This window comes from Panthera onca, chromosome B4 (genome assembly GCF_046562875.1).
Source record: "Panthera onca isolate mPanOnc1 chromosome B4, mPanOnc1 haplotype 2, whole genome shotgun sequence".
Taxonomy (NCBI): domain Eukaryota; kingdom Metazoa; phylum Chordata; class Mammalia; order Carnivora; family Felidae; genus Panthera; species Panthera onca.
In genome coordinates this window covers 9,253,016-9,267,473 of record NC_138345.1, presented here as the reverse complement: position 1 = coordinate 9,267,473, position 14,458 = coordinate 9,253,016, and positions in this window count along the sequence as shown.

Genomic DNA, 14,458 nt, shown 5'->3' with positions numbered 1-14,458 from the left:
GAGGGAGCCCCTACAAACTGGCCCCTCTGTACATTTATTTGTTCCTGCCATTCCTTGAGCAGTCGTCTCCTTAGTTTTAGAAACAAGATATTCTGAGATCTTATGATTTCTCTTTGCCATACCTGGAATCAGCCAAGTTCTTTTTAGGGAAGAATTATATTTATTAATCAAGATCTAAGCCTCAGGCTTTTGGGGTGCTGCTGTTCCCAGGCCCTCTTAGTGGGTAGAGCCAGGAGACATGTGTGTGGATGTAATAGTATATGTATGGGCATACGTGCATATACCACCACCTCCAACTCCAAATCAGTATCAGAGAGGTCATTCTGTTTGTTTTTCTTTTTTCCCCTTTCCCTATTTGTAGTTCTACTGTCTGTGATTGATAAGCACGACCATCATTATCTTTACTTATTCTATTAATCTTCCCACATACCCCTTCTCTTTTTGTCATGCAATTGCCCCACCAACCCTACCAGTATCCTCTTTTACCCTACTCTGACTCCAGCCCCCTGCAGGGGCCACCACTAACCATGGGGGAGAAGTCCCCCCCACCCACTCTGTCTAGGCTTAGAAACACCTGGCCGGGCTCATCCCTGTTAAGAAAGCTCCCATCACCTTTCTTGAGCTCTAAATCTCTTCCTCAGCATTACCTTCTTCACCTTCTTCCAACATTGGGATAACAGGATCCCCTCTGACCCCCAACATGGCACAGATTCCCTCCTCACCTTACCCTGCCTCATACACCTCTCCTCTGGCTGGCCTTCCCACACCCACCCTACCTGACATGGGTAGCAGGATGCCCCACAGTTCCAAGACCCTACCTATCCAGTCTCCAATATCCTGTGGCGATGGGGGGGGGGGGACGCTCACTACTCCAGCTTGCCCACCAATCTTCAGTGCCCCTCTACCCCTGGGCATCCTGTCCTTGCTAGGTTCTACCTAATGGCCTTAGGAATGAATTTCCAGGAAGGGAAACACAGGTAAATGGGAAGGGAAAGAAGAGGAAAAGAAAGAGACCTATCAATATTTGAGAGCTGAGGAAATGATGTGGTAGATATGAATTCTAGAGAGATGCATTTGCAAACAATAACAGGCCTGGTTCTGTAGCCATTAGGCTAGTTAGGTGAGTTATGAGAAACTTCATTACGTAGTACGTCACATGCTGATATGAGTCTGAAAAGTGACCAGTGACTGCAGGATTTTTTAAAAGGAAAATATATTTTTGAGCCTGAAAGAAACTGACGATTAATTAGGTAATCTAATCTAGAGGTAAAGAAAATGAAGGGATCACAGTGACACTGAGTTTTAGCTCCAGTCTGGAAACTGGCAGAAGGTGACATTCAGCCATTTTGGAATTTTCTTCATGTAAAGGACACTTTCTTTCTCTTTCTTTGATGCTTAGTCTGACCTCTGACCTTCCTACACATTCTTTTAGATCTGTCCTTTTTTTTAGACTCACACCCATCCTATGTTCCTTCTTAAATTTTAGTATGTCTTTTAAATTTCTTATGATAGAATTGTCTGATCAGTAAATATTCCTCAGATATCTATCTTCTCAAATGATATAATCTCCCAAAAACAGACAAATCTTTCATTTTGTTCTTAGGAACCTTATCTTTCATCATATTTTTTTCAGTATCATAGTAAATAATAAAACATATATAGTAACAATCACTTAACAGTTATTTAAATTGCAGCAAAGTCAGCAACCATGAATTTGAAGGTTATTCAAGCTCCTAAACTAAGCATTTCTCTACAAGGAAATGGCTTCTATCAATTAAAAAGTGGCTGGAGTGAACATCAAAGAATAAAATAGAAAATAAAAAAAATGGAGCCTGTTTTATAACCAAAGTTTTAAAACATGCAAGGGAAGATGACCTTGTTCAATTTCTGGAAGTTGGAAGTCTATCACCAATTTCTTTTTTCATTTCTTGTTCCTGCTCCACTATCCATAGGTTATTATCAGCCGAGGCACAGTCAAAAACTCTCAGTCATGGATGACTCTTCCTCACTGGAAGTAATAAGACACAATTCCTTCCCCTGAGATAATGCCTTAAAAAAAATCAGTTAATACATTTCAGGCGGGGGAATCTATAGAATCCAGAGAAAGCTTGGGGAAAAAGAAATTGAGTGTTTCAAACTTCTTGGGCTATAATTTTGGCCTGAAATATCAAAAGACATCTCTTCATATTTCTTCATCATTCCTTGTTTTATTTTTTATTTTCCTTTATTTCATTTTGATTTCCTAAGACACATAATAGTATCAGACATATATCAAGTGCTCCTTAAGTGTTTGCTGTTTAAACAAATTTGACATCGTTTTAGCTGTTTCCATAATTGTCACAAAGACAGAATAAAATGTTGTTAATATCAAGATAGGCAGTTCTCATGGCAGACCCCTGCTTATGGAGTTATTTATTCATTAAAAGAACTCACTGAACGTCTGCTATCTTCAAAGCACTGGACACAAATTTGGATGTGAATAAAATGATTGATTGTTAAAGGCTCTATATTGAAAGACTAATATCATAGCAGTGATGAGACATGAAAATCAGCAGAAATTTCATAAATTTCAGAAAAATCAGAAAATATGAACAGAAATTTCTGTTCAGATGTAGAGAAGGAGGAGGGAAACCAGTGTAAGTTAAACTGACTTGAAAAGAATCATTAGTGAGTGATAATTGCTTTAAAATACCTGTATTTCCTGACTGGGATTTCTAAAAGAAGAGACAATAGCCTCACATAATTTATATGCTCCACATATTATTCCTTCTTAAGCTTCATTGTTATACTATAAATTTTTTCCCAGCAACCTTGCTATCATTAAATAATTTTAGTCAACAATGTTGTGCTATGGGTAGAACCTACATAGTGTAGTAGAAACAGAACTATCACTAAAAAGTATTCAAACAGGGCATTCGGTGCCTTTCATTATTTCAATACATTCTCCTTTCTACCATCCATTATTCCCTGTGGCAGAGACAACACTAGGTGATTAATACACCATTTCCTTTTACTCTTAGATATATAGGAAAATGTCATTTCCCATACTTCCTGGCATTTGGAAGTACCACGGGTTAAGTTCTGATCTGATCTGATCAATGGAGTATATGCATCAGAAATGATGCACGGTGTATCCAGGTCTGATGTCTACAACCTTCTGAATAATACTCTTTTTATTTTAATTGCTCTCATTGCTAAGAGAACGGAACTCTTTGCAGAGATCCTGGAAGAGAGTTTCGTGTCAAAATGGAAGGACCCAGCATCCCTGAGGCATCGTGTATAATGAATGAATGCTGCCTATAAAACAAATCCTAGAACTCTGACGCGAACAACAAATGAAGTTTGGTTTGTTAGGTCACTGAGATTTGGAATTTGCTGCAAAAACTAGGATGGATTCCCTTAGTACATTCTATCCATGCACTGGACTCCAGTCTGTTAAAATGCCATGTCTCATGCACCCCTATTCTCACCTATTCCTGTGACGTTTACCTGGAGTACATTCCCCAACGTGTTCACTTTTCAAAATCCTGCACATATTTCAAGATCCAAAACAAATATTACCTTCCCACAGATTCTTTCTCCCTCATTTCCAACTAGATGAAATCTCACACTCCACTGAACTTTTATCATCTTTCTTCCAGCACTTACAGTAATATTGGCCATATGCTACTTCTATACACATCACCCCAGCTTCTAAATCTGTTTACTGATGTGCATTCAGTGTTATATTATTTATTCTGTATTTTCCTCCTGTGTTACTGCAAACAGGTTCTATAAAACAAATATTTGTTGAATTCATGTGCAGTAATGTTTTATTTAAGAATATGATAAAATGGGCAGCCTACGATTTTGGCCATAGTAAGCATAGTTAAAGATATTTAGGATACTGCAGAATCGTATTTTTTTGTTGTTGTTGTAAAAATTATTAGAATCGTTTCTAAAGCATATCACTATAACAGTAAGAGTGAAGCAAGACTAGATCTAACTGGGTGCTTGAAGACAAAATGAGGGATATGAAGACGATTATCACGATAAAGTTTATGGGGGGAATCTGAAACAAAACTAAGAGACACACAAAATGAGAAAGGAAGAGTAAGTAATCAAAATACTAGCAGCATGGGTGGGTAGAGCTGTAGTCTTTAATACTAGGAAACTGGAATTTGTAAATAGCTTTTCAAAAAGAGAGAGACTGTTCTTTTTAAAAATAAATTTTAAATTTCTTTTTTCTAAGTAATGTCTATACCCAATGTGGGGCTCAAACTCACCATCCAGAGATCAAGAGTTGCACATGAGAGAGACTTTTCTATTTTTAGATATAAAAAAATTGGATATGTCACTTCTAGCAAACTTTTTCTTTTAGGTAAATTCTTGGTGTTTCTCTGAGATTCTTACCCTAAAGTGCCTTCTCTGCCACTCAGATTCTTTGATGGCCAAGCTTTAACTAAACGCATATACATTTCTGAGCCGTGCCCATACGAACATCTCCTTGTTTAGCATTCAATATATTTTTTTTGTTAATCTCACTTGATTTATTTTTTCCTGGATACTTTTTGTCCTTGATTAATCTAATTCTATCACTACTAAATTCATCTGAGAAGAGACATGATTTTCTAATGGACCTCTCCACTGAGAAAAAGATATTTAAATAAACTGGATATATTAGCTTTTGTAACAGGAGTCATTCAGTCCCTTATAACTAAAGCGGTGGGTTGAGGGCCCTGCACCCTCCTGGCCTCCCTAACAGACCCAAATGTCAGGTAAGAAAGCCACATGGGACACGGGTATATTTCTGAATTCTTGGGATGTATCCCTGCTTCCCACTTGGTATCGGCCACTTAACAACTTAGACTGAAAATACGATTGGGCAAGGAGGCACATTTCTTTAAATGAATGTTTTCCAAAAATGGTAACATGAAAAAATGGACGTTTTTCAGAAGAATTTCAGATAACAGCGAGAAAAAAGAGAAAGTATCTGGGCAAAGAAGAGACCCTCTTAGAACTCCTGCCATTAGAAAACAGGAAGCTCTTAATATTTTAGACTTTCCATTAATGTATATATTTGTTTCCAAAGTTTTGCTTTATAGGTTTATACACTATACACAGTGAGTAGCACCTCATATTTAAATTTGTTTAATATTTATTTATTTTTGAGAGAGAGAGAGAGAGAGAAAGAGAGAGAGCAAGTAGGGGAGGGGCACACAGAGAGGGAGACACAGAATCCAAAGTAGGCTCCAGACTCTGAGTTGTCAGCACAGAGCCCAATACAGAGCTCAAACTCATGAACCACGAGATTATGACCTGAGCCAAAGTTGGACGCTTAACCAGCTGAGCCACCCAGGCACCCCAGAGTAGCGCCTCATATTGATAGTAGAGGAAATGACAATGTACATGAGCTTTGTAATGGCACACTTGTATTAATTTTAGGTTCTATATTTGTACTTTAATTTTGGAGAAGAGTATTATTAAAGTTGTATTTTCACATTTGCACAATAACTGCAGTGGGTTTCACTGCCACTGTAAGAGATATGCGAAACCCTTTCAATTGTAAGATCTCTAAGTATTGACAATGAAGATTATAACATAAAATATACCTTTTTAAAAAAAGGCTAAGAATAAGTAGCTATGGGTTGATCTAAGAAAAGCTATTTCAAATGCCTTATGATGGTATTCTATAAACTTCATCTTAAATAATTCCAAGATGTTAGATTAAAGAGTCCATTTCCATTTGGGATGAGAAGAGGCATAGAAAATCACATTAATCTCTGAATTCTGGGGAAATGTGGAAATCAACACAAGATTGTTAGTAGTAAAGAACTCAGTGTATACTCTTATGTGGGTGTTCTGTAAGACGAGCAAACATGTCTAACAAATTTTAACTTGATAAGCGAGCAGTGTCTTGTAATACGAGTAGTACATGACGGTGAATGACACATGTTCACAACTGAGCCAATGGTTCTTGAAATTTGCTTTGATATACAAGTGCTTTGGGTTACAAGCATATTTCCGGAATGAATTATGCTCACAAACCCAGGTTTTACTGTACAAAAATCACAAAACTGTGGAAGTAATGAGGACCAGAGGGAACAAAGCTTTGGTGAGGGGAGAATCTCTGAAAAGCAAGTTGAGGATATAGAGCTGATTTTCTCCTAGGGGCATTTCTTGATTCTTTATGAGGACCAGGGTCCGAGAATCTATACTTCTTTGTACACAATGCTCGATATTTAAAAATCACAAAGACTTCTAAACGTTCCAGTTATTGATTGCTATTTAAAAATATCCTAAATCTCAATGGTTTAAAATTCTTCATAAATCATTTATTGTGCTCATTAATCTGTCACATGAGCATAGTGTAATAGAAATGCTTTATCTCGATACCACGCAGTGTCAGTGAGGGCAGCTGGCCTGGAGGATCCACTTCCAGGACGGCTGTCACATACGATGACAAATAGTGCTAGCTATTAGTTGGGAACTCAGTTCCAACAGTCTGTTGGAAGTCTTGATTCTTCAACAAGGACTTCTCTATGGGGTTGTGGGGATTCCACATAACATGGTTGCTAGCTTGCAGGGGTGTTAAAAGAGGTCTAGGAAGCTGAAATATTTCTTATGACCTAATTTTGAAGGTCCCAGACTGTCACTTTAACCAACTTCTAGTGGCCAAGCCAATCAGTAAGGCCAGTCTGAATTCAGGGAGAAGGAAATTGGGCTCAAACTTTGAATGGAATAAATAGAAAAAAAAAGTGGTAATATTTAATCTACTACATCAAGACACAGGACTATATAACTGAAAACCAAGAGAAAAAACACAGAATGTGAACAGACCAATAGACGATATAGACATTGAAGTAGAGACAAGAATGTCAAAATAAGTATTATTAATATGTTGAAGACAATTGAGGAAAAGATAGAAAATAGAAAAAAATATTTGATAACTTACCCAAAATAATTTGAATATTAAAAAATCTTAGACCTTAAAACTATAACAGAAATTAAGAAAGTAATAGATAAATTTAACATAACATCACACATACCAGAACACAAAACTGGTGAACAACGAGACATATAATAGAAGATATATAATTAAGCGCACACTAACTAAAAAGAATGGAAAGCCACACTGAGGCACACTCAGTAAAACTAATCAGAAGCAAAAACCAAGGGGCACCTGGGTGGCTCAGTCCGTTAATTGTCTGACTTTGGCTCAGGTCATGATCTCAGAGTTTGTGGGTTTGAGCCCCGCGTCTGGCTCTGTGCTGACAGTTCAGAGCCTGGAGCCTGCTTCGAATTCTGTGTCTCCCTGTCTCTCTGCCCCTCCCCCGCCCTCTCTCTGTCTCTGTCTCTCTCTCTCTCTCTCTCAAAACAAAAAACAAACAAACAAACAAACAAACATACAAAAGCAGCAGCAGCAGCAGCAGCAGCAGCAGCAGCAGCAAAAGCCAAGATAAAATCTTAAAAACAGCCAGGGAGAGAAAAGTCACCTCAAAAGATTTATTTCTGACATCTTAACAGAAATTGTGCAACACCAGAAGACAATGGATAGCCATCTTTTAAGTAGTAAAAGACAATAAAACTGAAAATGTAGACTTCTGTACTAAAGAAAAATACTGTTCAGAAATGAAGGTGAAATACAGATGTTTTCAGGAAAATAAAAACTCTGAGAATTCAGCACCAGCATTCTTGCACTGAAAAGAAATACTAGTGAAAGTTATTTAGACTGAAATGTAGAAATGAAGGATAAAAGAGAGTGTAATAGAAAGGTCAAATATGTAATAAATATAAGTGAATTTTGATGATACAAAACAACAGTTATGTCATAAGACATTTTAATTATGTAAAATTTGCATAACAACTACAACATAAGAAGTTGGGACAGGGTAAATGCATTCTAAGCTAATGCATTCTAAGGTTTTGCTAATATTAGGAAAACATAAACATTTTTTTAAAGAATGTAATATATTAAGGACATACACTGTAATCTCTGAATACATATTAAAATAATGATTCAAAAATAAGTAATGAATAAAGGGGAAAAATAATTTAAAAACATTTATTAGTTTAAGAAAAGCAATGAAAGACAAAATGAATCTAAAGCTATTGGTTCAAATTTTTTAAAAAAGGAGGGGAAATTATAGATATTAACTCAACTATGTCAGTAAATACATCATATTAAATGGAATACATTTTTCAAGAAAAAGACCAATATTTTCAGACTAGATTAAAAAACAAAATTCAATTATATGCTGCTCACAATATATAAATCTTACATATAAAACACAGAAATGTTAAAAGTAAAGGGATAGGTATATATGTGTGGTGTAAACACTAACCAAAGCAAAGCTGACATGTATTTATAGTAAGATAAAACATAGTAGATGATTAGGCAAAAAAAAAAAAAAATCTGGAAACAAAGAGATATCTTTCATAATGATAAAGAAGTCAATCTACAGAAAATTTTCACAACTGAAAATCATCATTCAACAATAATACTGGTTTAAAACATATTAAACCAAAGTTTGGTGACTTAAATGGAGAAGTAGACAAACTTACAAACAAATCTTCAGATAATGGAGATTTTAACATCTCCTTCAAAGGATTAACAGAAAAAAAAGAGAAAACATCAGAAAAAATAGAAATCTAAAAAAAACCACTTCAAACTGTTTACCTAGTTGGCATCTAAGGAACCTTACACTCAACAAATAGAGAATTTAATTCTTCTCAGGCTGTGGAATATTTATTTAAAATTATTATATACTAAGCTATACAGCAAACCTCAACAAATATTAAAAGACATAAAAAGCTCAGATTACATTCTGACTTTAATGGAAATGAACTAGAAATTATTGAAAACAGTAAGAAAAAATAAGTGAATGAAAATAAACAATTCTCAGTTGGTCAGAAATTAAGCAACACACTTTTAAATAACTCATGAATTAAGAGAGAAATTGCAAGGAAAATTTAGCAATATTTCAGATTAATGATGAAGGAAAATACAACAGTGCTCAGAGAGGAATTTATAGTTTTATGTTCATATGTTAGAAACAATGACTGAAAAACTAACGATCTAAGTTTCTGTCTCGTGAAGCTAGATAAAAGAACAGCAAATCAACACCAAAGAAATATGAGGAGAAATTAATGAAATAGAAAATAAACGTATAATAGGGAAAACCAATGAAGCCAAAAGTTAGCTGTTTGAAAATGTCGAGAAAAATCGATAACCCCTCAAAATAACTGACCGAACTGTGGCAGTAGGGAAGAGTGGTGAGTGGTGGAGGGAATAATAGATTGGTGGTGACAGGTTAAAGAAAAAAGGGAGAGAGCAGGGAATAAAAATGCAGGAATGAAAAACTGGGCATCACTTCACCAGACATTAAGTAAATAATAAAATAAAACTGTAAACAATTTTATACATTTAAATTAAAATTTTAGATAATGGGGCACCTGGGTGGCTCAGCTGGTAAGTGTTCAACTTGAGTTCAGGCCATGATCTCACAGTCCATGAATTTGAGTCCCACACTGGGTTCTCTGTTGTCAGTACAGAGACCACTTAGGATCCTCTGTCCCCCCCTCTCTTTGCCCCTCCCCCTTCAAAAATAAATAAACGTTAAAAAATAAATAAATTTTAGGTAAAAATTAGAAACTGTTAACAAATATAATTTCCCCTAGCTAAAGCAAGAAGAAACAGAAATTCTAAATACTACAGAATTGACTAATCGGGTGGAATCTGTTACTTTCAATCTTTCTGTAATAAGAATCCCTAACCTAGCTGACTTCCCCTATCATTTATTCCCCATATGTAAAGAGGGAATCCAAACTTGCCCCAGTTTTTCCAAAGAATAGATGTGTCAGTTTGGGCTCCATAAAAAGTAGTTTGGAGGATGATGCTTTGCCCTGCGACTGACAGATTTAAGAATTGTCGTTTTAAGTTTTTTGTTTTTTTTGTTTTTTTTTTTTTAAGCCTTTTTCTTGTGTGGGGTGAGGACTTGCAAGTTCTTTATTGTCAGAATAGACTCTGGGAAAATAGGAACCCTCTTGCACTGTTGGTGGGAATGCATGCAAACTGGTGCAGCCACTCTGGAAAACAGTGTGGAGGTTCCTTAAAAAATTAAAAATAGATCTACCCTATGACCCGGCAATAGCACTGCTAGGAATTTACCTAAGGGATACATACAGGAGTGCTGATATATAGGATCACTTGTACCCCAGTGTTTATAGGAGCACTTTCAACAATAGCCAAATTATGGAAAGAGCCTAAATGTTCATCAACTGACAAATGGATAAAGAAATTGTGGTTTATATATACAATGGAATACTACTTGGCAATGAGAAAGAATGAAATCTGGCCTTTTGTAGCAATGTGGATGGAACTGGAGAGTGTGATGCTAAGTGAAATAAGTTATAATACCATAATACCATATGTTTTCACTCTTATGTGGGTTCTGAGAAACTTAACATTAGACCATGGCGGAGGGAAAGGGAAAAAAAAAAAAGTTAGAGAGGGAGGGAGCCAAACCATAAGAGACTCTTAAAAACTGAGAATATGGGGCGCCTGGGTGGCTCAGTCGGTTAAGCGGCCGACTTCGGCTCGGGTCATGATCTCGCAGTCCGTGAGTTCGAGCCCCGCGTCGGGCTCTGTGCTGACAGCTCAGAGCCTGGAGCCTGTTTCAGATTCTGTGTCTCCCTCTCTCTGACCCTCCCCCATTCATGCTCTGTCTCTCTCTGTCTCAAAAATAAAAAAACGTTAAAAAAAAAAAACCCTGAGAATAAACTGAGGGTTGATGGGGGGTGGGAGGGAGGGGAAAGTGGGTGATGGGCATTGAGGAGGGCACCTGTTGGGATGAGCACTAGGTGTTGTATGGAAACCAATTTGACAATAAATTTCATATTAAAAAAAAGAAACAAACAAACAAAAAGAATAGGCTCTGGAAGGTGCACGTTTTTAACTATGTAAGCACACACATAATAAATACACATAAGCATAGATATGCAAAATGTATACAAAATAAAACAAAGACTTCTTTTAAGAATTTTGAACCAATACAATTAAACCTAGGCATAAGTGAATATTAGCATTTAAAACATTTTTTTGGACATATGAAATCAAATTATGCCATTTTTTTAGAGTATTGGTTACATGGCATTTTCTCCTAACTCACACAAAATATCTCTCCATGTTCATAATCAAAGTCTTGTCAGTATAACTGTATTTTTCCCCATGATGTAAATATGACTTTAGGCACTTTGTCTTTCCTAAACCCATTCTTCTGTCCTTGAATCTACTAGTTTCTGAGGGCATTACCTTGCTAAGCTTCTTGTCCACAAAATAGCTAAATACCTACTTTGCTGGACCCAGGCCTCTCCAATAAAAGTCAGATCGCTTCCTTCCAAGATATTCTCTGCCAATTCTGCCAGTTCTGAAACCCCCAATGTCTAGTAGAAACTTCAACTCCAACCTTTCATATTAAGACATATGGTTTCAAGTAATTGTCAAAGGGTTGTCCTTTCCTTCTGATTATAATCCAAAACTCTAAAATATACCATCTCTGGCTCCTTGATCCCAGCAAAACAGCAAAACATCTTTCATCTAAACATCTCAGGCTTTTTTTTTTGTTTTGTTGCTTTTAGTAAACAAATATCTGGGGTGCTATTTGTCACTCTACATTCATATATATTCAGATATTTTTGTGTGGTGTAGCTGCAGTGGGGGCATCGTTTACCCTAATTACATTGACAAGCCTCTGATCAAATTAGATGTCATCTCAACTAACTGATCTGAAAGAAAGTAAATACACATACCAGTGTAGATGTTGACCCAGGTAACCCCATTCCCTCAATATGAGGTCATCTCAATGTGTTTCAGTGTTAATAAGTCTTAGGAAGCAGTAAGTTTTCTATATTTTTCTTGCACCAAGTGATTTTCTTAGGTCTGTTCTCTATATTCTCTGAAATATAAGTGTCTTAAAATTTGAAACAGTAGAAAACACCATCTGATATTTAACTAGTCTATGGGTGATTAGGAAAAACTGTTGGTAAATGGAATTCTACTGCTCTAAGGGAATCAGTTGAGTTTGGGATGTCGATTTCAGCAGATGTGTAGATTTTCTGAGCAGATGTATAGTTTTCAGATATTTTTCCAAGAAAAATCAGAGATGTGACATGATTGTTACAAGATCTATGTTTAACGGCATGTGCTTTATTTCCTTCAATCTAAATCTTCCTCACATTGGAAAATTTCAATTATCACAACTTTCAAGAAGAAAAACAAACGCTATTTTTATGTGCTGGGAAAAACTAGAACTAAAGCAATATTTTTTTCTTATTATCACCTTAATGTTTATAAATTCAAAAGAGAAATAAGGTCAGAATATAAGAAGAATAAAGAGGTGGAAAAATACTTCCCTAATTTGTCAAGTTTTGTATAGACTTTGAGATTTTCAAAGACCGGGATTATGTTTTATTCATCTTTGGAATCCCCACTCAGTCCAGTTACAGCAAATAAAAGTTACTCAATGTATGTGTTTGTTAGCTTCATCCCTGCATTTGTATCTTTCCTCTGATCTTATTGAGGGCAAATACTGCAGCCCACTTATGTTCTAGTCACACACAGCAGCTAGATGAAAGTTTTTGTAAAGGTTTAAACTTATGGCCAGGATTAAACATATCCTCTTTCCTCTATAACCTTTTCATGTCTACAACTTTCCTCTGCTTGGGGGTCAATGAGGACAGTGTTGAAAGTGGAGTTCAGGATAAGATTACCTGGGATCAAGTTCAAGAGTTCTAGTATCATCTGGGATGAGTCCTAGCTCATCTCTGTGACACCTTGGATACTGTTGCTACTATTTCTGTGCCTTTGTTTACTCATCTGTAAAATGGGAATTATAAGAGTAGTGGTTGTTGTAAAAACAATAAATTTTTGCATGTAAATCACTTAGCACCCTTTCTGGCACATAAAAATACTCAATAAGAACTAAGAATTATATAGTCTCATTATGTGAATGTGGTAAGTCTCCCAGTTAACCAAGAACCAGATGTTAATCACTCATTAGCAACTTATCAAACACGTGTCAATTATATAACAGAAAATATGCTATGCATTAGATTAACTAAAAAAGAGAATTAAGCAACAAAGTGTGGATAATTTTATGATAAGGAAAACAAGGAAATAAAATAAATCAGAAAGTAGTGGTCCTTAACCTTCTATAAGTTTAGGGAAGTATGTTCACTGAGAAATTTTATCACGAATAAACTTTGTCAAATTATTTTTCTGCATCTATTAAGGTGATCATATATTTATTATACCTTCAGTATGGTAATTTATATTAATTGATTTTCAATATTGAACTACCATGCATGTCCCCACTTAGTCATGACAAATTATCCTTACTTGATTTGCTTGATTTCTAGAATTTTAAGAAAATCATGAAGGAGTTTGGTCTGTTGTTTTCTTTAAGTGTGTCCATGTGATTTCAGTATCAAGGTGATTCTGGCCTCATAGAATAAAGCGGGATGGGTTCTTTCCATTTTTCATGAAGAATTGATGAAAAAATTGCTATCTTCCCTCAATAATTGGCAAAATTCACAGGTAAAGCCATCTAGTCACAGAGTCCTTGTGGGAAGATTTTAAAGTATAAATTTCATTTATTTAACAGATATAAGGCTTTTCAGGTTACATATTACCATTCGCATGAGCTTTGGTAGTTTGGGTCTTCTAAAGAATTTCTCCATTGCATCTAAGTTGTTGAATTTATTGACATTAAGTTATTCCTTATATTCTCTTACTAATTAAAAAGAAAAACATATTTTCCCTGTTCACAATACTTCTGACACCAAATATGTGGGATTCTTTTTTTTTTTTTCCCCCACACAAACCAATTCTCCAACTCTCTGGACAGCAACTGAATGTCTTATAATTCAATTATGACACTAATTGCCCCGAGGTAACACAAACCCCAGTGGTTAAGGACAGCCCACAAGACTGCCCCCTACCCTCACTTCAGATGCCTGTCCCAAGTCTCAGATTGTGTCCTGTATTTCTGACAATATATTGGATGTTCCAACATCCCACTCCTCAGGTTTTGATTATTTACTATAAAGGCTCTCAAAACTTACAATTACCATTTTATTATAAACAATATGATAAAGGATTCAGATAAACAGCTAGATGAAGAGATATGTAGTAAGAGACCCAGAAGGAGCCTGAGCACAGAAACTTCTGTCCCTGTGGAGTTGGAGTATGCCACCCTCTCAGCATGTAGATGTTTTCACCAATCCAGAAGAAATCTAAACCCTTATACTTTAGGGATTTTTATGGAAGCTTCATCATACATGAACAATTATTAACTCCATAACCAGCTCCTCTCCCCTGCCAAATGATGGGGGTGGGACTGAAAGTTCCAAGCTTCTAATTATGGCTTGGTGTTTCTGATGACCAGCCCCCCATTGTGAAGCTATCTAGAGGCCCCCA